Raw genomic sequence first — 23,537 nt, 5'->3', positions numbered from 1 at the left:
GTTAGGGGTGCCTGATTAGAGGAACTATCCTCCTGACACCCAGCGCTGCAATAAAGGAAATGCCTGCTTCTTAATGCTAAATTGGTGTTAAGGAGTTTTCTTTCATTCCCGAATTTCGGTGACAGTTTTGGCGACCCAGATGGGTCCAGGCTTTTGAATCTCGACGGATTCTGTGGGATCATAGGACCTCCAGCCGGCACCGAGGGATTCTCGGGGAGACCCTTCGATCCCCCGGACCGAAGAGTTCTGAGCACGTTCCCTGGGACAGGTAAAAGGCATTTCTCTTACTTTTAATTATGATCTAGAATTTTGGGTTAGAGGCCCCCTTAGTCTTCAGGTAAGTCGTGGCATGAGCTACGTGAGGGGCTACTGTACTATGATTTAAGAATTTTGTAAGAAGTTTTGAAAGATATTGATCGATTAAGAATTTGTGTTTTAATTGTTTTGTGTTACTTTTGTCGCTTTTGTCATTTGTCAATTTTTGTTTTGTGGGGTTTTTTTTTGTGGTATTATTTTGTGTCACTTTTGTCACTTGTCAATTTTTGTTCTGTGGATTTTGTGGTATTTGTGTTACGATGGGTAACAAACCTTCGGTGGATGGGAGAATAGTAAAGAAATCTCCCCTAGGGTGTATTTTAAAACTTTGGAAACAAATAGGAGGGGACCCTCGTATAAAAAGACAACTAATTGAATATTATAATCACTGGTGGCCGATATATAAATGGGATGATCAGGAAAAATGGCCCAAGAATAAGAATTTGGAATATAATACAATGTTACAATTGATGTTGTTTTGTAGAAGGGAGAAGAAATGGGATGAGGTACCTTATGTTGATTTGGTTTTTTTCACCTTGCAAAATCATCCCTGAGTGGCTGAAGGACTGTGGGTTTACCCTGCAAGACCCCCTGGCATCAGCATTAGAAAAGCAGGAAAAGGCAGCAGGAGGCTGTGAAGGTGTTGCTCTGCTTGTAGTACGGGGCAACGGGGTTTGAAGTGCGGGCGTGATGAGGAGGAGGATTTGGAATTAATGAAAGATGTTGGAGGTTGCATGGCTGGGTTTTGATAACAGGGAGCAAGAGAAGGAAATTAGAGAAGAGCAAGGAGAAAACGAACGAGAGCGGAGACAGGCACGGAGAGACAGGGAAAGAGAGGGGAACCTGAGAGCTGCACTGCAGGGAGCGTCAGCAAACAGCAACTTCAGGGGAGGACGGCAATCCTATGGGGGGAGAGGCGAGGCCCCTCCAGCACAAAAAACCAGCAATACCTTAGGAGATCATCAGTGTGCATATTGTAAAGAATTGGGACATTGGAAATGGGATTGTCAGAAATTTAAGGACCGTTTTAGGGGTCCTATTCCTGTCAGTGCAGAGGTTCTGGAGGAGGCACCATACAATCAAGCAGCAGCTCCCTTTCCACGTCAGTTCCCCTTAACTAAGTCCTGAAGGGGACCGGGGGAAACCTCCCCAGCGGAACCCCTGGCTACAGTAGAGCTGGGAAAAAGGAAAATAGATTTTCTTGTAGATACTGGAGCGACTTATTCTGTTAAATACTTGTCAAAGAGAATTGAGCGATGATACAGTAAACGTTGTGAGTGCCACAGGGAAAGCAGAACAGCGTGCCTTTTCCCATCCTTTAAATTTTAAGCTCGGAAAACAATGAGTAACTCACCAATTTTTATATATGCCTGAATGTCCTATACCACTCTTGGGACGGCACCTATGGAGTAAATTGGAAATGCAGATCACCTTTAAAGATGGGGAAGTTCAATTATTAATCCCTGAATCTCAAGCCATCGAGGCAAGAGTTTTGATGTTGCAGGAACAACCTAAGACTAACAAAGGAATTCCCGAGGAGGGGGAGAATGCAGTGACACCTTTGGTACGGGCTAGTGAGGTTCCAGGTGGATCCAGAAGACCGGAACCAGTAAGAATTATCCTTAAACCTGGAACAAATCCGGTAAGACAAAAACAATACCCATTGAGGATAGAGGCCAAAAAGGGATTAGAAAAGTTAATACTCAACTTTATAGAATATGAGTTGCTCATACAATGCGAATCAGAATTTAACATCCCAGTCTTACTTGTTAAAAAGCCAGGGGGTGAGGAATACAGGTTAGTGCAAGAGTTACGAGCTGTGAACCAAATAGCACAGGACATTCACCCAGTGGTGGCAAACCCCTATACATTACTTACAGCCCTCAAAGATGAACATGAATGGTTCACAGTCCTAGATTTAAAGGATGCCTTCTTTTGCATACCTCTCGAAAAACAGAGTCAGGCTGTTTTTGCCTTTGAATGGGAGAGCCCGACCACGGGATAAAAAACTCAACTAACCTGGACTGTGTTGCCTCAAGGATTCAAAATAGTCCAACAATCTTTGGAAACCAGTTAGCTAAAGAATTAGAAATATGGAGAGGAGACCATCCTGGAGGAGTTATGCTGCAATATGTGGATGATATTCTATTAGCAGCAGAAACCTGGGAGGAGTGTATACAAATGACTGTTGAACTTCTTAGGACAAGAAGGATGCAAAGTGTCCAAGAAGGCGGCACAGATTGCAAAACCAATGGTCACTTACCTGGGATTTGAGATTTTACAGGGCCAGTAGAGATTGGGAATGGATCGGAAAGAGGCCATTTGTCAGATCCCAGAACCGAAGACAGCAAGAGTTCTGAGGGCTTTCCTGGGAACGGCCGGATGGTGTCGTGTGTGGATATCCAACTATGGACTGCTGGTAAGACTTCTTTACGACATCTTGAAGGAGGCACAGGGAGAATACCTGCCTCGGAACCCTGAATGCGGCAGGCCTTTCGGAGCCTAAAAAAAAAGGCTTTGATGATGGTGCCTGCACTAGGGCTGCCGGACTTATCTAAGCCCTTCGAACTATTTGTATACGAAAGGCAACATCGCTTTGGGAGTATTGGCCCAGAAGATCGGGTACTGGAAGAGACCGGTCGGGTACTTCTCTAAGCAACTGGACCCTGTAAGTAAGGGACGGCTGGGATGTTTGCGAGCCGTAGTGGCCACCGTCCTATTAATACAGGAAGCTAGGAAATTAACCATGGGGCAAAAGATAATTGTATATGCACCCCACATGGTTACCACAGTTCTAGAACAAAAGGGGGGACATTGGTTATCCCCCAGCAGAATGCTTAAATATCAGGTGATGCTATTAGAACAAGATGATGTAGAGCTCAAAGTCACCTCTGCCATCAATCCCGCTATGTTTTTAGCCATGAATGAGGAAAGTGAGGAGTCTTTGAGCCACGACTGTCTGCAAACAATTGAAGAAGTCTATTCCAGTCGCTCAGATCTGCATGACGAACTTTTGACTAACCCTGATTTGGAGCTGTTTACAGATGGTAGCAGTTTTGTACAGGATGGGAAACGAAGGGCTGGATATGCCGTTGTTACAACTACAGAAGTTGTGGAGGCCGAGGCATTACCATCGACACGTCGGCGCAGAAAGCGGAACTGATTGCGCTATGTCAGGCCTTGAGAATAGCTAAAGGTAAATGGGTAACATATATGGACAGACTCCAAATATGCCTTTGGTGTGGTGCACGCTCACGGAGCCATTTGGAAAGAAAGAGGATTGCTGTCAGCACAAGGATCTTCTATTAGACACAAAGAAGAAATTTTACAACTTCTCCAAGCTGTCCAGGAACCAGAAAAGGTTGCTATAATGCACTGCCGGGCACACCAGTTTGGGCAATCCACTGTTAATATGGGAAATCGTTTGGCAGATTACACTGCCAAGGAGGTTGCACAACAAGGTATTCTAGCACTAATCCCAGATAGAAGGATACAGCTACCAGGGACTAAGCCCTTTTACAGTGAAGTAGACCGTAAATTGGCATTGCATTTAAAAGCAACAGAAAATTCAGAAGGATGGCTGATAACCCCCAATGAGCAAGTTATTGTGCCACCTCAATTAATGACACAAATAGCTGAGGCCAGACATAAACAAACGCACTGGGGAGTGGAGTCTTTGATTGACAGCCTCCAATCACAAGTACTTAGCGTTCGAATGACTAAGATTATAAAATCAGTTACAGAGAAGTGTCCAGTCTGTTTAAAAAACAACCCTCTTAACCAAAGGAGGCCACCCCCAGGGGTTACTAGGCGAGGGAACTCCCCCGGAGATTACTGGCAAATTGATTTTTCTGAGTTACCCAGACAGAATGGCTATCGATATCTTTTGGTTTTGGTGGATACGTTTTCAGGATGGCCTGAGGCTTTTCCCTGTCGCACCAACAAAGCACGGGAGGTTGTTAAATGCTTATTAAAGGAAATAATACCTAAGTTTGGTGTACCAATTGGAATGTCCTCAGATAGAGGACCGCATTTTGTGGCTGAGGTTTTGCAACAATTAAGTCAAACCTTGAATATTACATGGGATTTACATACTCCATGGAGACCGCAATCTAGTGGGAAAGTTGAAAGAATGAATCAGACTCTGAAGAGACAAGGAAGTAAAATCTGTCAGGAAACAACATTAAAATGGCCCCAAGCCCTTTCTTTAGCACTTCTCCGAATTAGGGTACAGCCTCGGACTAATAAAAAGGAAAAATGCTTGCAGGTCTAAAGAGATATGTCACCTTATCTGAACCTCTGACCCTTGATACCCCCGTGCATCCCTACCAGCCTGGCGACCACGACTACATAAAGACCTGGAACTCTGAACCGCTAAAGGAAAAGTGGAAAGGCCCCTTCCAGATTCTTTTGACAACCTACACAGCAATCAAGGTTGAAGGAATTGAAACATGGATCCACTCTACCCGAGTTAAGAAAGCCCCCTTGGATCAGTGGCAAGTAACTACGGAAGGGCCTCTAAAAATCAAATTGAATCGGGTTTGAAAAAGTATGTCAAGTATGTAAGATGTCTTGCTCTGTTGGGACAGGTGTGGTCCTGTTCTGGGTATTATTAGCAGTTCCTTTACTCCCCAGTCAAGGGAACCAACAGGAGCTATGGTCTCAAGCCCATAAACAACATACTGGTATAATGGGGAATGTAGGCAAAGCTACCTTACTGGCAGGGGTAGTACATGGAACTGAGATGGTTTTAGAAAATGAATGGGGCTTGGAGGATGGTCATTGTGGGAAAATTCCCATAATTAAGGGGAAGGCAGGGAAAGAAATGAAAATAAGATGCAGAATGATAAATGGATCTACACATCAGAGGGCAAATAAGATCACTGTACGTAAGGCCACATCTTGTATAGGAGAAAGTCAAATTATGACCCAATGTATTTCTAGTACCTTAGATTGTTGGCATGATTTTATTTTGGTACAATCTGTGTACGTAATCTGCTTAGGCGTCCGTGATCAATTGGTGGCATTAACATTTAAATTTAAGATAAACATTATCGAACCTAGCATGACACGATCCCCTAGTCTAAGCCTTCCCACGACATCTGGGCCTGTGCCAACAGGACCCTCTGGACTGACTCCATTTACTTTTAGCATTGGTACATATGTCGTTAAAAATATGGGACAACAACAAATCTTATTAGATTCATTTTATTCCCTTAAAAGGGTAGAGTTGTCCATACAAATCAATATCGTCGAATTAAAACCCTTATGTTCCCCATTCTTGAGCACAGCCCATACTGGATGGCTGGCCTGGTTACGTGGGCGGACTCCCACCTCTCCTAGAACACAAAGAGATCTAACTGACACTTTGGGAACAGGAATGGGAATATCGAACGGTATAGATGCTGAAGTCCTCGCCAATAAGTTAGCTGCTGCCACTAAGGACGTGCAAGGATTACAACATCCTCTTCGATCCTCCCTTTCAGCTTGAGGGGCAAATCAGTGGCTGTTATCAGATATATTGCCTCAATGGAAACAAATTAATGAGAACGACCATGAGATAATCCTGGAGGCCCTGGACACTGCCCAAAGTAATATCTCGTTAGCTCTTAGCTATATTCAAGCCCAACTATGGGTCCAGTCGGTGGCGTCAGCAATCATTAGAGAAGGAGAAGAAGGGGTCTTACCTAGTGAAGTCCATAAGGTCATTTTGGATAACGCAAATGAATTTGAAAAAGAATTCCAGTCTTGGTGGCAGGTAGTGAATGTCACCTACAAGCCCACCAACCATAGCGCCACAGCATTTGCACCGACTATATGAAATGCCTCAATACATACTATATACCCAGTCATTCCACTTGGACTAAACAAGAACGGAACTATACTTTATGCTCTTGAGCATAAGTGGTGGGATACTATGTATGGATGGTCGCCTAACGCTACTGGACTATTGAACAAAATGTTGCATCCGGTTATTGTATTGCTTTTGCTTGTCTTACTAGGCTTTGTTTTAACTACAGTTTTGTAGATTAACCTTTGGATAATGATGAAGCGCTTGATATAGCTCACAATGTTTACTAGAAGTACTGCTAATATATCTACTGATTTATATATGGCTCTGATAGAAAAAGGTGAAGGTGAAACTTTTAAGAATCTGAAAGGATCTGAAAAGTTTCAAAAGGGGGGAATTGTAGCCAAAAAGAAAGGCCTGCAACGAAGGCCTGCTTATATTATACATAATAAGAAAATGTAGCCAAGAAGAAAGGCCTGTAATGAAGGCCTACTTGTATTATAGGTGATAAGAAACTCTTCATTATTACTTTAGGTAGAAGGCTAACGATTCTTAGAATGAGCACCTGCTACACATCATGAGAAAAAGGAGGAGCTACAAGACACTTCAAGGTCCTTACGTACATACGTTGCAGAAAGGGAGGACATTAATTGCCTCCAGCAACATCCTTATCTTGGTGAGGCGTACAGCAAACAATTACCAACACCGAAATATTGAGAGACTAGGGGAAAGGTAATTTGGGCCAGGGTCCCCACGACCACCGACTCATAAGCCCCCTACCCAAATTATCCCACCTACTCAAAAGATAGAGGCGGAGAAAGGAACTGAGCATGCGTTCTAGTTTGCATACTAGGCGAAGAAATATGAACCAATTATTGTAACGGGGAGCGTACCACTTTGTAATCTTTGTAACATTTGCGTATAAATATGACAAGAGAACCAGCGTTAGGGGTGCCTGATTAGAGGAACTATCCTCCTGACACCCAGCGCTGCAATAAAGGAAATGCCTGCTTCTTAATGCTAAATTGGTGTTAAGGAGTTTTCTTTCATTCCCGAATTTCGGTGACAGTTTGGGGATCTGGACCCTGCGGCAATGTCCTCCCCCAGCGACAGCTCGGGACGCCCGAGGGAAACTCGGGGCTGGCGTCGGAGAAAAAGCCTTCACGGGGCTGGAGACGACGCCGTCCTTAAAACCCGCCTGGGTGCTCGGCGGGAGGCTCTACGCGGAGCCGAGGTTTGGCGGCAGAGGAGCGGGCTGCGAGGGCGCCGCTGCCACCTGGGAACTCCCGGCCTGTCATCCCCGTGCCTCCCTGCCGCAGCCGCTTCGCGCCGGCACCTCGCCCGACCGGAGGACGACGAGACGACGGTGGCCCCTGGGCTGAGGCGCTGCGGCGCCGGGGTAGGTAGCCACCCGCTGCCTCGGCGGGGCCGGGCCGCCCTCTGGCTGGTGTCCGCCGCCTGACGGGCGGGGCGGCGGAGCGGCTCGGCCCCCGCTCCCTGCCAGGGAGGCTGAGGCACCGGCCGCCGCTGCCCGGCCTCCCCGCGCACCCGCCCCGGGGCAGCGAGGCGCCGGGAGGATGCGAGTGGGCGCTGCGGGCGGCGGCGTCGGGAGTTCCCGGCTCACCCCCCGCCCCAGAAGAAGTGCAGTAGTTTGTGAGACGCAAGATGGCGGCGCGGTCGTGAGCGAAGGCGGCAGGCGGGAGGGCGGCAGGCGGGCGCGGGCTGAGGGGGCGAGGCGGAGCGGCGCCGTCAGGCGTGCTCCCCCCACGCCCGCGCTTGCCCCCGGGGAACCGGCCAGGCGCTCTCCCGGCGGGGACGGGGCACCGCCAGCGCTCTCGCCGCCCCGTGCCTCCCCGGGGTAAGGGCGGCTCCTGGCCGGCGGGGGCGGGCGGGCCGAGCCGGGCCCGGCGGCGGCGACCGCCCCGCTCGCCTCCCTGTTTTCTGGCGGCGGCGGCGGCGGCGGGCGAGCGGCCGGCGCTGTCCCCGCGGCCGGGGGGCATCTCCTGCCGGGGGCGGTGGGCTCCGAGCAACGTGGGGGAGCCAGGGTGGAGGGAGAGCCGGGGGTAACTTCGAAGTGGACTGCTGCGTGCTCCCCTCACACAGACACACACCCCCCCGGCCCGCAGGGGGGTTTAAACCCCTTCGAGTCCGAGGACGATCACCTCTCCCCGTTCTTCCCTCCTCCGCCCTGTGCCAGCTGCGAAGCCGGGAGCCTGGGCGCGGCTTTGCTCGCCACAGGGCGGAGGAAGATTCGGCTGACTCGTCAGTCAGGGAGTCCAGAAGTTCAATCCCAGTGCCAACATACGGGGTTAGACCGGAGTTTTGAAAGATTGTGGCAATGAACCCAGAACACGAATTAAGCCTGAACTAGCGTGAACAGCTGGTCTGCTCAGAAAGAGCTGGACAGCAGAGGCCTGGGTGCTCTTTACCCACTTTTTCCCCGCGGTCCCCTGCAGAATGGCTGCTGTTTGGATGCAAACCACACCACGATCCAAAGTGGTACTGCAAATATCTTCAATACTGCTTCTGGGCTCTTTCCTCAGACCCCTAAGGTGCCCCCAGTGGTGCATTTTCAAGCCTTTCTCACCACCTCCCAAGGCCCTGGGATGAGCCAGCCAAGAGGCTGCAGAGGCACCGGGGCAAGCGCCCTGCTCCACTGCAAAACCACCATCCTCCCACCGATGGCTGCATCTCCCTCTGCCCGTGCCCGCTTCTCCCTGCGGGTGCTGTGGGCCCTCGCACCCGGTTCTGCTCACATCTGCTGGAGACAGCCCTTGAGACAGCCCTTGCCCAGCTGGGCGCTATCGCAAGGACCCTGTTTCTCTCGTGCATAACTTGCCCTCCCTCGTCTGCATCTCTTTGCTGGAGCCAGATGTTTACACTCGCTGCACATGCTGTCAGCTAGCCAGAAACACTAATATCCCCGTGGCAGAGCAACAAAGCCTTCCTAAGGATCCTCCGTGCCGCTCAGCCCGAGCCCTGCAGCTCCTGCCCTTCTGGGACCCCCACTGGCTTCGGTGGCTGCTGGGAGCATGGAGGAAAGGGGTTAGGTCCTCCTCAAGACTCTTTATTTGCTTCATTTTATCATGGTTGCCTTTAATTTTGAAGGCGCATGACTATGAAGTCTACAAATCACTGGAATAATACTGTAGCTAATTTTATGGCATCTTTAGCACCATCCAAAAAGAAAATAAAAAAATCCAACAACCAACCAACTCCCCCTGCAACGGAGCAATCTAAATAAAGGTTCTTAGGCAATACAGTATTTGCCTGGATAGTCGTCAATGTTTCCACTGCCAGTTTGTCTTCCTAAAGGAACTAAGCTTTGGCACAGCTTATATCAGAAAAAAAAATAACATATTTAAATGTTTCCAAAGGGGTATGGGATGGAGGGGGATGATGTGAGTTAAAATCTCTAGGGGTGCAGTAAAATGTTGGCCTAAGAGCCTCAGAAAGGAAACGGCCTCAATTTACCTGTATTTACTTGCCCGTGATTGTGTCAGCATTGCAGCCAAAAAGAAAGGCCTGTAACGAAGGCCTGCTTATATTATACATAATAAGAAAACGTAGCCAAGAAGAAAGGCCTGTAATGAAGGCCTACTTGTATTATAGGTGATAAGAAACTCTTCATTATTACTTTAGGTAGAAGGCTAACGATTCTTAGAATGAGCACCTGCTACACATCATGAGAAAAAGGAGGAGCTACAAGACACTTCAAGGTCCTTACGTACATACGTTGCAGAAAGGGAGGACATTAATTGCCTCCAGCAACATCCTTATCTTGGTGAGGCGTACAGCAAACAATTACCAACACCCAAATATTGAGAGACTAGGGGAAAGGTAATTTGGGCCAGGGTCCCCACGACCACCGACTCATAAGCCCCCTACCCAAATTATCCCACCTACTCAAAAGATAGAGGCGGAGAAAGGAACTGAGCATGCGTTCTAGTTTGCATACCAGGCGAAGAAATATGAACCAATTATTGTAACGGGGAGCGTACCACTTTGTAATCTTTGTAACATTTGCGTATAAATATGACAAGAGAACCAGCGTTAGGGGTGCCTGATTAGAGGAACTATCCTCCTGACACCCAGCGCTGCAATAAAGGAAATGCCTGCTTCTTAATGCTAAATTGGTGTTAAGGAGTTTTCTTTCATTCCCGAATTTCAGTGACAGCACGGGAGGGAGCAGAGCAGAGCAGGAGCCCTCACACACCCAGCCAGGTATCAGCAGCCAGGGTGTGGGTCCTCCTCGGGAAGAGCCAACTGCTGACGGTAGCGGTGAGGATATAATTTAACACCGCTCATTGCTAACGCCGAGGTGAGCTCAGCAAGCATGGGAGCTGCTACCCGCTGCACAACATTCTGCTGTGAAAAAAGCTGTCTCTATACGTCCGCACAGAGAGGCACGCAGACGTGCACGTGCAGATACCATTAATAAAAGCTGTCTTTCAGGAGCCTTCCTCTGTAGTGTAAGGAAGGTCAATGATTTTCTTGTCAGCAGCAGCTTTGCTTGAAGGAGAGCCTTTAGGACATGGCTCATCCTGTGGTGGGGAAGCAATGTTTCTGCATTAATCATGAACCTCCTTTCTTTTTTTCATGACTATATTCTGCCTGATGTAAGTATAGCCTGCCTGACAGTCTAAACACAGCCAGAAATGGTGTTTGCTTTATGGAGGAGGTGGAAATCCAAATAGAAAAGGATAGAGATATTCCAAGGGTCCTGTGTTGGGTTTGCATGGCAAGGTTTTGGTAGCGGTGAGGGTCTACAGGGGTGGGTTCTGTGAGAAGCTGCCAGAAGCTCCCCCTGTGTCTGATAGAGCCAATGCCAGCCGGCTCCAAGACGGACCTGCCGCTGGCCAAGGCCAAGCCAATCAGCGCCTCTGTGATAACATAGTTAAGAAGGAAAAAAAACAGAGAGCTTTTGCAGCCGGAGAGAGGAGTGAGAAGATGTAAGAAACTCTGCAGACACCAAGGTCGATGCAGAAGGAGGGGGAGGAGGTGCTCCAGGTGCCGGAGCAGAGATCCCCCTGCAGCCTGTGGTGAAGACCATGGTGAAGCAGGCTGTCCCCCTGCAGCCCATGGAGGAAGGATGAGGGGGTGTAGAGATTCCACTTGCAGCCCGTGGAAGACCCCACACCAGAGCAGGGGGAGGCACCTGAAGGAGGCTGTGACCCCATGGGAAGCCCATGCTGGAGCAAGCTCCTGGCAGGACCTGTGGACCCGTGGAGAGAGAGGAGCCCATGCCAGGGCAGGTTTGCTGGCAGGACTCGTGACCCTGTGGGGGACCCCACGCTGGAGCAGTCTGCTCCTGAAGGTCTGCACCCCATGGAAGAGACCATGCTGGGAGCTTTCAGCTGCTGCAAACAGAAAAGGCAGGATGCGACAGAGGTGTATGGTCACCATCCCGTGTGAAACGATTTCTAATTGCTGCCACATAGATGACCGCATGCGTTTCTACACGTTCATAAAGCTCTAGGCCTATTACCAAGCAAATAAACGAACAAAAACCCCCAAACAAAACCAAGCAGCTACATTTTGGAGGTTCACCTAGCTTATTCACTGCAGGTGAATCCTACAGAGGCTCTCTGGTACGAGCAGCTAGTTCCAATGGCATCCATGTTGATGAAACAAATTTTCCAAAAGATGCGTTTCATGACTGTAGCTCTCAGAGCTGAAACATATCTAAGGGCTCTACTGTACCATTTCCACAGTGGGCAGTAACTTTGGAGCACACACTATTAGCACCCTGACTCTCTGAAAAACCTGTGTGGCTTCTCTACACACAGAAGCAGACATGAACAACAACAACCCCCCCCGCCCCGCCCCCGAAATCTGCTTCCTTAGGAAGCCAGCTTTAAAAAGTTGGTTTCACCTCCACAAATTAGGTCACAGCTTAAAAATGTGACAGAAATTGTGTTGGCAAGCCCCTGCACCGCATGGGATTCCTATCTGGTCCCATTCTCCCCACACAGGGGAAACAGCCGTGTACTACTCCCTCTCTCGTCAGGGCAGGTAAAGAGCAGGCCTCCTCTGCTTTGGCCAACCTCCAGGACTCCAACCTAGCAATTTTCCTAACTTCCTCACTGCAATATCCCCTGAAGATGAGGCCCTTGTTCTACCCTCTGCAATCCACGCAAAGGAATCTCCTTTACCCCCTGCAGCTAGGCCATTTTTAACCCTTTCCCCAACTGTAGCCTAGGATAGCGGCTTCTACGAGGGACTGGAAAACCCTTATAACACTGGAACTGTAGGAATGTAAAATTCTCACACTGGGTTTTGAAAGAATTTCAGAAAAGTAGGTATTAGTATTTTATCCTTGATGAGCTTTATGTCAACCTAACTTCAGGTTTCGAGTCATCACTGCTAGAAATAAAGGTTCTTTTCAGGTTCCTAATAACTGAAAACATGCAAAACCCAAAACCCAGCCCCCAAATCCATCGTAACGACTGTTAAGACATTAGGAACCAACAGTACTAGCAGGCTGTTAGTGGGCTATTTTCAAATTCAACAAGCCCTTTTAAATTAAAGATGAGGAAGAGAACCAAAATCAAGAACAGCAGCCTACACCAGCTGCGGCAACACAGCAGTCAGAGTCCATTACAGGTTGAATTATTTCACAAGCTTTATATCCTCCCATAAATTGTGCTTGACACACTGCTGTTCTTTGTGTGCCGCCGTGGAGCGTCTGGCTTCCTCTGCAGCCTCCCGTCGGGCAGCCTTCTCGTCTCCAGGCTGAAGAGACCCCGTCTCCAGGCCCCAGGGACCTCGGTGGCCCGCTGAGGGACTTCTCCTGGCGCAGCGGCTGAAGCTGTGACGCCATGTTGTCTTGTCCCCTTTTCTCGGGGCTCAGTGCAGAAGAGATGACACCCCTTCAGAAGGGGTGAGGGGTAGGGCAGAGGACGGGGGACGGGAAGGAAGCCTGCAGGCCGGCCAGGCGCGGAGGGTCAGCCTCCCGGCTAGCGCCGAGCGCGGAGGCAGGGCTGGCGGTGGGGCACTGGCCGGATGACCCTACGGCACCGCGTGGATGGTGGTGTGGAGGGGAGCCCTGGCACGATGTTGTGGTGCCAGGGGAGCCATCCTGGAGGTGGATCCACCTCCATCGGCTCCTCCTCGTCTTCAGGTGGATCCACCTCCATTGGCTCTGCACCATCAGCTACGTGGAAGAGGACCGCGTAGCTGATGGTGCCTCCCCTCTGACGCAGCCTCTTCCTCCGCGCCTCCTGCAGCTCCTCCTGTGGGCGCCCACACAGAGGTGAGCGCCCGCTCGCTTCGCCTGTTTGTCTCTTCATTCTTCCAACCACTGGAGAATTCGAGGACTCGAAAGCTCAGCGAATGTGGGACAAGTGCTGGGGGGCCAGTATTTATAGGGTCCGGAACAGAATGTGGTGAGGTAGCTTGTGACATCAGGAGGCCACTGTGATGGCTATGCAAATAGCCATCAAGGGCTATCCTGGCAGTTGGGGAGCCTGTGGCCTTAAAGGTACCCTACTGGGGGTAGGGGAGGGCGGCCCTTTCCTGGGGATCGCTCCCCCGTGTCCATTCCTAATGGAGGCACATTTCAGGGATCAGGTCTGAAATGTGGGTAAAGATTTTTCTGAGGAGGGATGGAGATGTTAGGACTCTACCCACCCAACCTTTTTGGCTCCATTTTAATGGTCAAGGGATTGGTAAAAATCTGTGTGAGCCAGACGGAGACTTTCCACCAACTTTGGTGGAGCTTGGATCAGGCCCAATGTGAGTGGGTTCTCCAGAGCTCGGGGAGAAGAGGGGGGAGCTTTGCAAGGTCTAAGTGGTCCAGAGAAATGAGGATCGCTCAGCTGCCATCCCCCTGGAATGAGCACACGGTTGTTTCCAGCAAAGGCAATCTGTTCTTTCCACTCCTGAACGTTTATTTGGGTCAGGGTGGGAAAATCCGATTTAGATGCCAAAGTCCCACTGGGGTGGTAAAAATATAAATACCACCTATGATTACGTGTGTATTCTGAAAAGTGGTTAGTGAGTGTGTTTATGACATTTGGCCACTCGCAGGGAGTTACTCTCTCTCTGCCCCCTCCCCTCAATTCACGTGCTTCCACTCAATACGAGTCCTGCCGGGGCCTGTAAAACCACTGCGGGGGGATGGAGCCAGGGCAATCCTGTACCCGGCTCCTCGCAGGGCTTCCCACAGCACAGCCTGCAGAGAGGAAACCAGCTTCCGTGCTCTTGGCCCCACCTGAGCGAGCCATTGCACGGATGTGTTGTGATGCTTTCCCAGTGCTAAAGCTACATCATCTGTTCAGGGACCCATTTCACACCTCATCTACCAAGGATGTGAATTGTTCACAGCATCATCCTTGGACCCTTCTCCCCAACAGGAGCAGGCCACGTGTTTCATGGTGGCAGCGCTGAATTTGACCTGTGATGGATCAAGTGGGGCAGAGGGCAAGGAGGATGAGTGCTATGAAGATGCTGTTACCATCCTTCTACCAACCTAGCAGAAGAATCCATTGCTGCTTTCTCAGGGTGGATGGCAATGGAGCCCTGTTGTGATGTGATTCACGTTTGGTTACTGGGAAAATGGAGAGGAGCTTTACCGACTATGTGTGAAGCCACATGACATCTAAAATCACAGCAGCTATCAATCCATCCCAAACCCGCAGTGCTTTGTGCAGAGCACTGCTTACAGACGCAGTTCTCAGCCTCTCCCAGCCCTGGCCAGACAGGGAACAGCAAGAACCCAGAGCAATTTTGGCACTGCTAGGAACAGATCGGATCCACGCTGCTCCAGCCCTGGAATGCATCATCTCCATCCAAGAGCTACAACTGCCCATCCCAGCGCTGTTCCTGCATGCATCTTTCCACTAGAGGAAACTTCAGCTGGAGAAGACGGTCTTTCTAAGCTTTGCATCCAAAACAACGTGATTACACCTTGGTTTCTGAGTGTTACATAGGACAAAGGCAGCACGTCACAAAGCGGGGCCACTCACTGTGGCTTTCAAAGTGAGATTTACATTTGTATCGTGCCTTACGTACCTTGATCTTGTAGAGAGGGCTGGGATGTGTTTGCAGACTAGGTGGCCTGTGAACTGGGCAGATAGTCCAAAATAGTCCTTTTTTGGCTATTCGGAACTGCCAGTGGATTTGTGCCTCTCGTCCAAATGGTGCTAATTAAAACCTCTTCAAGCTCATCCCCCTGATTACGGAGAGAGGGCTGAGACCACAAGCAGAGCACAGTGGAGAATGCCACAGCCCATAGGCTGACCCCACACCACTCTGCAGACCCCACGTTTGCAGTTAGGGCATTATTTACTCTGCTACTAGCAATGTTCTCTTAAAATATATTGAAGGAGAGATTGGGAAAATGAAGTGTATGAGATTTAGCTCGCACTAGAGGATTTCAGCATCCAAGAAAGCCAGAGCGTCCAGTCCCTCAGACTTAATAGAAACCTCCTGCTTTATTAATGTTGCCTTATTTTTTATTTTTTTTTTCCCCTTGTCCACAGGTCCTGGGCAGAAAGTCAAAGCTGTATTTGAGGAGCTTTCCTGGAGGTTTTCATTAATAACACGGCCAGGGAATCCACTGCAAATGTAAAAATAATAGATTTGAGAGCCCTAAAAGGATGGAGATTTACTCACTGTGGAAATATTAGTAGGAGCGGGGCGTTCCCATGGCTTGGCGTTGCCTGCCAGTGAGCTTTGAAAGCTGCCCGAAGGCCAAGGAGATGCTGGGGAATGGGAGCAGGAAGGAAGGTTGCCTCTGAGCGGCACGGCAAGGCAGCTGCGGCGGCTCTGCTCAGCACTGATCTTCCACTGCTGGTGGACATGCCTAAACATAGGATCGTTTCGGGTCCTTCCCAGGCTAAAGAGAAAAAGGTTAGGTGGACAGAGAAGATCTGCTCCTTGTTCCCACCTTGGAGATGAAGGTGCAGGGTGGTGCTGATCCTCAGCAGGTCAGGAGGGACACGCAGAGATGCGGGCAGGAGAGAGGGATGCTGCTTGGTGCGAGAGAAGGACAACAGCATCCAGTTCTTGTGGGGCTGCTGAGACCACGTCCCTTGCTTCCAGCTGACTCTTGCCAACAGGACTGTAACCGTGGGATAGGGGCCGTGAAACAGAAACTATAGGATCAGGTTGAGATAATTAGTTTGTAACCAAGGTAATAGGCAATGAAGCTCACTGACCATGGCAAGGTACAGTGCTGCTATGTCCCATGTACAGTCCCTACCAAACTGAACAATAGGTTTGGAGATGTTAATCTTATGAAGTAAGTTGCTATGGACAGGTGCATCCACAGCAAGGACACTGCACATGCCTGCAAGAAGACGGTCACGCAGCGGACACGGGTGCGCGACCACTGATGACCACCAGAGACCCTTGAGGACCACCGACTCAAATCACTGAGCATGCGTGACGGGGAGGAGAATATGGAAATGGATTCCAAGAAATGATTATCATAGGACTGCCCTTTCTGAGAAAAATGATGACTATGTATGTTTTGATCCTACATACCCTGTGTGTTGGTGATCACCTGGCATGCACATTGGGTGGAGCTGATTCCCCGTGCATCCAGCACTGCAACAAAGAATGCCTGCCTTTTAACACTACATTGGTGTTATGAGGTTTATTCCCAGGTTTCTGTGACAAACCCAAAGGTATGCTGTGGCATTGCTTCACTTTTGGCCCCTTTCCTCAGGCTTGGTAACTCTTTTGCAGAGTCTGCTTTTTCCTCTTTGTAACAGGCGATGTCTGGGGTTCCACAGGTTGCTTCGTTGTGGGGCACCACCTGCACCCCTGGATTTGCCTTCATCAATGCATCCTTGTACTAGGAAAGAAACGTAAAATTACCAGTCGTGCCAGTGATGACATTATACCTTCCACAGGGATAGCAAAGCTAAAGATACAAACAGATTTCCTCTGATTTCCAATATAACCTACAAATAATCCACAGAACATAAGATCATCCTTTCACCTCTGGCTAATAAGAAAGCCTTGTCACCTCTTGATCATCTGCTGCCATTTTTTCCCCCTTTTCTCCTGGCAAAACTTGTCAAATTCACTTTCCTCTAAACTGTTCATGGTTTTGGTCAATCTGCTTGCTCTGAGGAATCTATTTCATGGACAAACTCTAACCAGTTCTGCTCAGCATGAAACTCGGGAGTCAAGAGCGCAGCCTGGAAACTGGTGACAGCCCACTGACTTCAGTGCTAGAAAACTATTTTCTTGGACTTCACGCTTTTCATATGCAGCAGTAAAGGAAGAAAGTATAAATTCCTGAGCTGGCCGTAGCATTGTTGTTGCTCAAGCATGTATTGCACATGGTAATGCACCTTTCTTGGATTTTGGTTGTTCAGATGAGGCGCCTCCAGCCTTTCTCTTTCTCCTTGGCACAGCTGAATTTCTCCTGTCAAAAGGAACAGGGCTGTATTGAGGGAGGAGGTTGAATTTCTTCTCAAATAATTCTTCCAACTGTGCTAAGCTAAAGGGCAGGCAAAACCAATCAAATTAAATGTAACTGCATTTCTGTAGAAAAAAAATATCTTGTTTAGGAGAATGTGTGCATATATACATTCCTGTCTACATAATGTAGAGAGAGGGGGAAAGAGAGAAGCGCGCACACACGGTAAACATCATACTGTTAACCCAAGTTTGGGAGGAGAAGGTACACTCCAGCTTCTGCATTTGTAACTCAGTACAAATTGATTAGTTGCGTATATTAAAATTAGAAAAAATACAGACATGGGTTTCACGCTGGGGACATTTAGCTCTCTTTGCTGCACAGATTGGTACAGGAGCTGTGTCTGCTGTGTGAGGGGAAGGAAAACAAGACCATAAAGAAACCAACCAATAACATGGTTTGTAAAACCTCACGTGAAAGTCCTAACATTGGAATGGAAACAATAACAATTCAAAGCAGAGGAATCCGAGTGTCCCAGAACAGTAGCTTGTTTCCCACTTCTCTTACCCAGCAGAGAGATGCCTCAGCCCCAGTGCGTGAGGATTTACAAGCGGTGACTCAGACTGCAGCGTGGGGCTCTGCAGGGCTACAGCCCCCTCTCCCTCCGGTGCTGCTTTGCCAGCACCCGTTTCTCCTGACTTTTGTGGTACCCACCCCACGGATAGATTTTCACTGGGCTTTTTGTCCTGCCGGCTCCATCTGTTTCTCAGCCCCAGCTCTGTCTGCTTGGGAAGGGCGACGTGAGGCTGTGCCCCCTTTCCCACTGCTGGCACTCTTCCTCCAGGTGCCACCGCTCTGCCAGGACCGGTCATCTCCGGTGACACATGCCACCCTGTTTGTGCTGTAGCCAGGACTGCCTCTGGTCTGCTCCCGTTTACAGCAGTATCGCTTCGGAGTAAGACCGTCCATGCCAGTGCTGTGCTTTGGGGGAGCTGCATTCAAGCCCTGACAAGGAAGAAGAAAAATCAGAGGTGGCATTCCAGATTTTTCAGTTTCAATGGGAAAAGACTCCCAAGGCAGGTTCCCTCCAATCCGTGGGCCAGTCTCGATGCACCAGGTGTTTTGGAGAGGATAGCACTGTTCTGGTGTCAGATTATGTTCTTCTGTCCCGACACCCACCAAGGCTTTGTTTTAAGATATTTAGGAACTGGATGACGTTTCTGTGAACCCTGCAGCCACCTGCAGGCTTCGAAACCTGCCAGTTGCATGGTCTTGGGGTGCAAGTCGGAGGGGTTGTTCAGTTTGCGCGCTGCCGTGCCCGCTCCAGCAGTGGCACGGCTGATGGTGTGCCCCAGCTGAGGATGCCTCTGCAGATACGCCTCATTTTGCAGAGCCAAGAATAGGTACCCTGACAAGCATCAGCATTTCCAAACCTGAATCTAGATAAAGTTAGTGCCAGGTGAGAGGTGGGTGACAGGGTCTCAGCTTGGGCTGAGCCCATGCAGAGGAGCTGCTGCAAGGAAAGAGTCCCTTTTCCTCGACGACAAGTGGCTTGAAGGGTTTGTGTTCTGCGCTCCACAATAACTTGTAGTAAGCAGGGTGCAATCTGCTAAACCTTATTGCGATTGGTTTGTTTTTACTGGTGGAAAAAGAGTTTACAATGGGTAGAGATCATTATGAAAGGAGGACCACAGCCTTTCACACGTGCTGGTCCTCCAGGTACATGCAAAGAGAGGTCTGTGTGGATACCAGAGCTTCTGCGAAGGAGCTCAAATACCCAACCAGCATGTTTCCAGCCAGCTGAGACCTCTGGCCACCGGTGGCCTGGGAGAGGGAGGGAGGGAGGGAGAAGTGAGTTTTCTTACCAGCTGGGGAAAAAAGGCAGTGAAGCCTATGGATGGAGACGGACTGCAGGGTCAGATGCCAAAGCAGCCTTCCTAGGGCTGCTGGTCAGACCCCTGACAAGCCCCGGTACCCTGGGAGGCAGCAGCCAGCCCTGCAGCCTGCTAGCGAAACACTTCAGCTCCAACACGGCTCCTCCTTCTGTGCTTTTCAACAGCCCTGCAGCCCCCCAGCCCCAGCCCGCTGCGCTGGTGGGCCGGGGAGCTGGAGGCATTTTCCCAGCGCTCTGATCTAACAGCACCAGTGGGACTGTTTCCAGCACGCTGCCACTGGAGGGCTTATCGGCCTCCCTCCCTATCTCCCACCACCCCGGCCTGATAAACGAGGGGCTGGTGGCACCCGGGGGAAGCGCCCAGAGCAGGGGACAGAGCTGGGGACTGGCCAAACACAAAGGTGGCAGGGCTGGGGTGCTTCTCCCATGAGCCCCTCCTTGTCAATGAGGATGTTGATACCTGTGACTATGGAAATCTTAAGATCAATTCAAGCAATTAGAGCCATTGCTCAATCCATGTAACCAAACAAAAGGGAAACCATTGTCACTTAGAAAACAATTAGTTGTAAGCTAAGGAGCTCTGGAACAATCTCATTTTAAAGAGCTGGGCCTTGGAAGAACAGATGTGCAAAAAAAGATAAGCGAGTTACAAGGTGATCCCAAAACTGGCCTTGAGGGATAAGGTATATGTGATACCAGGAGTGAGTCTGAAGACCCCCGAGGTGTCAACAAACATGGGGGAAAGACCTTAGCATATGCTAACGAGTTCCCAAGGAAGATCCCTGCCTGTGATAAGCACTACTGGGAAAGATACTGAATATGTCTATGAACATAGTAGAAATACTTGCTAGTTTTGTCTTTTGGGTGTGCACCTTAGGTGGAGTTATCCCCCGTGCACCCAGCGCTGCAATAAAGAATGCCTGCTTTCTAAAACTTCCAAATAAGCCTTAGAGAGTGAACTATTTTGCCGCTTTCCAGTAACAGTGTGGTGGAGGGGAAGCAGCAGAGCAGGCCCTTCCCCACAGGGTAACAGAGAGCAAAGGGTCATACTGGGGAGCAACCAGCTTCCAGGCCCGGGGCAAAGGGAATGCCCAATGGAGAGGTGATGGGAGCATTGTGGGAGTGAGGAAATACATCCCCACAAAACTCAGAGGCACACCAGAGTGGCTCTAGTATTTCTTGCAAGGTGGAAAGTAACTGCTGACACCTGCCTATCTTGGGCAGGAACAGGTTTTCCCTAAATTAGCCTAATTAGCAGGGCATAAAAAGCAGCTCACCTGGGGCTGTGTCTCTCTGCTTTGTGTTGGAGGGGTGGCTCTGAGCTGCAATAGCCTGGGAGCATCTGGGATGTCCTGGATGCTGAAGGTGTGTCTCCCTTACCCACTGAGCAGAAAAGTTCAAAAAGACTTGTTGGTTTTTTGTTTTTTTTTTTTAATCTTCAGGAAAGATGCCCTGGTGTGTCCCTGTGGACACCTGAGCAGTCCCTGTGCATCCCTGGGGGTCCCTCAGCTGCTCCCTGGCTGGCCTTCAGCTGCTGTGGGTGTGGGACATACAGCTATTGCTCTCTAGTGGCTCCTGGCCCTGGGAAGGCTGGCTCCCCCCACCCCTGGCACTGGGGATGCTCGGGTCCTGCTTCCGGTCTCCCCCACTCCGGGACACCCGGGCCTGGCATCGTGGGTACGATCGCACTCGGCAGCAGCTTGCCCACGCCTGGAGGTGGCTCACCCACTTGGTGGCACCTTGTCCCTTCATCTCATGGGGGCTGGACTGTACCAGGAACAGCTGGTGGTGGTGTTTTGGGTTTTTTTTTGCCCAGGGTTTGGTGTGACAGACCCGACTTGCAGCCCCTGGGCACGGCTGATGGGCACTTACACCTCGCACTGGGTTGTTTCCCAGCCTGGGAGAAAGTTTTCCCCGAGCAAGGAACCTCATGTTGGAGATTTTGGAGAATAAATGAAATAGGGAGTTTGTCTCAGAATACTCCATAGCTTTCTTGTAATGCATTTTAAACCGTTCAAGCTGAGAGGCGCGAGGCTTTGGTAAAATGCACGTACAGGAAACCCAAGAGGGAGGTAGTGAGACTGTGTGGGAGCCAGGGCCCAGCTCTGCAGCATTGCTGTGAGGCAAGAAATTGAGGCAACTAAGAGGCAAGCTGAGGGAATGGAAGGATATTTGTAAGGGGAATGGACTTTGCATAACTCCTGGGATTGAGGGAGGGTCCTCCCTGTGTGCAGGGCCTTGTGAAATGCTGGGGACTCCGCATCTATTTTGGAGGGTTGTGGTGGGTTGACCCTGGCTGGGGGCCAGGTGCCCCCCAGAGCCGCTCTATCATGTCCCTTGTTCACCAGACAGGGGAGAGAGAAAAAGTATAACAAAAAGCTTCTGGGTCGAGATAAGGACAGGGAGAGATCACTCACTAGTTATCGTCACGAGCAAAACAGACTGAACTTAGAGAGGAAATTCATCTAATGTATTACTAAGCAAAACAGAGGAGAGGAATGAGAAATAAAATCAAATCTTAAAACACCTGCCCCCACCCCTCCCATCTTCCCAGGCTCAACTTCACTCCTGGCTTCAACCTCTGCCCCCCCTCAGCAGGACAGGGGGACGGGGAATGGGGGTTAGGGTCAGTTCATCACACGTTGTTTCTGCTGCTTGTTCCTCCTCAGGGGGAGGACTCCTCTCATCGTTCCCCTGCTCCAGCATGGAGGAGTCCCTCTCATGGGAGACAGTCCTTCACCAACTTCTCCAACGTGAGTCTCTCCCACGGGGTGCAGACCTTCAGGAGCAGACTGCTCCAGCGTGGGTCCCCCACGGGGTCACAAGTCCTGCCAGCAAACCTGCTCTGGCGTGGGCTCCTCTCTCCACGGGTCCACAGCTCCTGCCAGGAGCTTGCTCCAGCGTGGGCTTCCCACGGGGCCACAGCCTCCTTCAGGTGCCTCCCCCTGCTCTGGTGTGGGGTCCTCCATGGGCTGCAGGTGGAATCTCTACACCCCCTCATCCTTCTCACAGAAGCCACCCCTGTAGCCCCCTACGCCCCCCCAGGCTACCAAAACCTTGCCATGCAAACCCAACACAGGTTGCTAACCAATTTGTGGCTGCTAATTATGTCCATTGTATAGCCCCAACCTGAAGTGAACGATAGAATAAAGCTTGTAGTTGGCAGTGGGTGCAAGTAATATTTTATTTTCTGTCAAAACCATGTTCTTTGATTGAACTTTGTTCATTATAATCTAATTCTAATACCAAAACACACCTCCATTCTAAAAGCTACCCACTTTTGAGGTATGAGCACCCCTCACTGGGCATGCTCCTTGAATTTCTCTAAGCATATAGCTTTAAATCGAAGCGAGAAAACTTTCTACCCATCACAATAAGGAAACTATGTGATGGAAATGTAATTTTGTAATGGTTTTGTAACCTAAGTGTATAAATGTATAAGGGATTAAAGGCTAGGTGTGCATGTTAGGAGGAGAGATCCCCCATGCACCCAGCGCTGAATAAACCAATGTTGGCTTTCTAAACTGCATTTCTGTTTGGAAAGTTGTTATTGCCCTTTGAGCGGTAACAAGGGGGACCGGCATGAGTGAGGTGAGAGGTGCTGGGAGTGGAGAAATAAGCAGGGCTCCTAAGCTTCCTTTCATGGTTCTTGACAGTTTGTCTCTCTTTTTTTTTTTCCCTTTTAGAGGGCAAACACTGAGAAAAGCAACAGTCTGTGGAAACACAGCATTTTGAAGAAAAGTATATGGTGGGAGTTAAAACTAAATCTTAAAACTAAAACGTGCAGATACCTATTAATGGAAGAGATCCTCTTTCTGCAACTTGTGGAACTAGGTTTTCAGTTGGGAGGCGGGTGAGTCCACTTTCTGCAGGAAGGAGGGGTTTCCTCACCTGAGGGAGTGGGTGATTTTGCCTGGGTTTGGAGCAGCTTGGGCGCTCCCTCCCCCCCTTGCTCTGTGTGACTGGAAGGCTCCAGCTGGGCATAGCACTTGTAACCGGTTCCTGGTGGGACTCCCCCAGGGGTGGGGTGCTGCCAGTACAGGCCTCAGGGCATTAAAGGGCCCTCCTAGGGTGAGGGATTGTTGCTGTAGCATTCTTTCAGCCTCCTGCAAGGCTAGACTGACCACAAAGAGGCCTTTCTCCCAGACCCAGTATCGCTT

Source organism: Grus americana, unplaced genomic scaffold (assembly GCF_028858705.1).
Source record: "Grus americana isolate bGruAme1 unplaced genomic scaffold, bGruAme1.mat scaffold_66, whole genome shotgun sequence".
Taxonomy (NCBI): Eukaryota; Metazoa; Chordata; class Aves; order Gruiformes; family Gruidae; genus Grus; species Grus americana.
The sequence above is the reverse complement of the archived record's forward strand: the minus strand, read 5'-3'. Positions refer to the sequence as shown.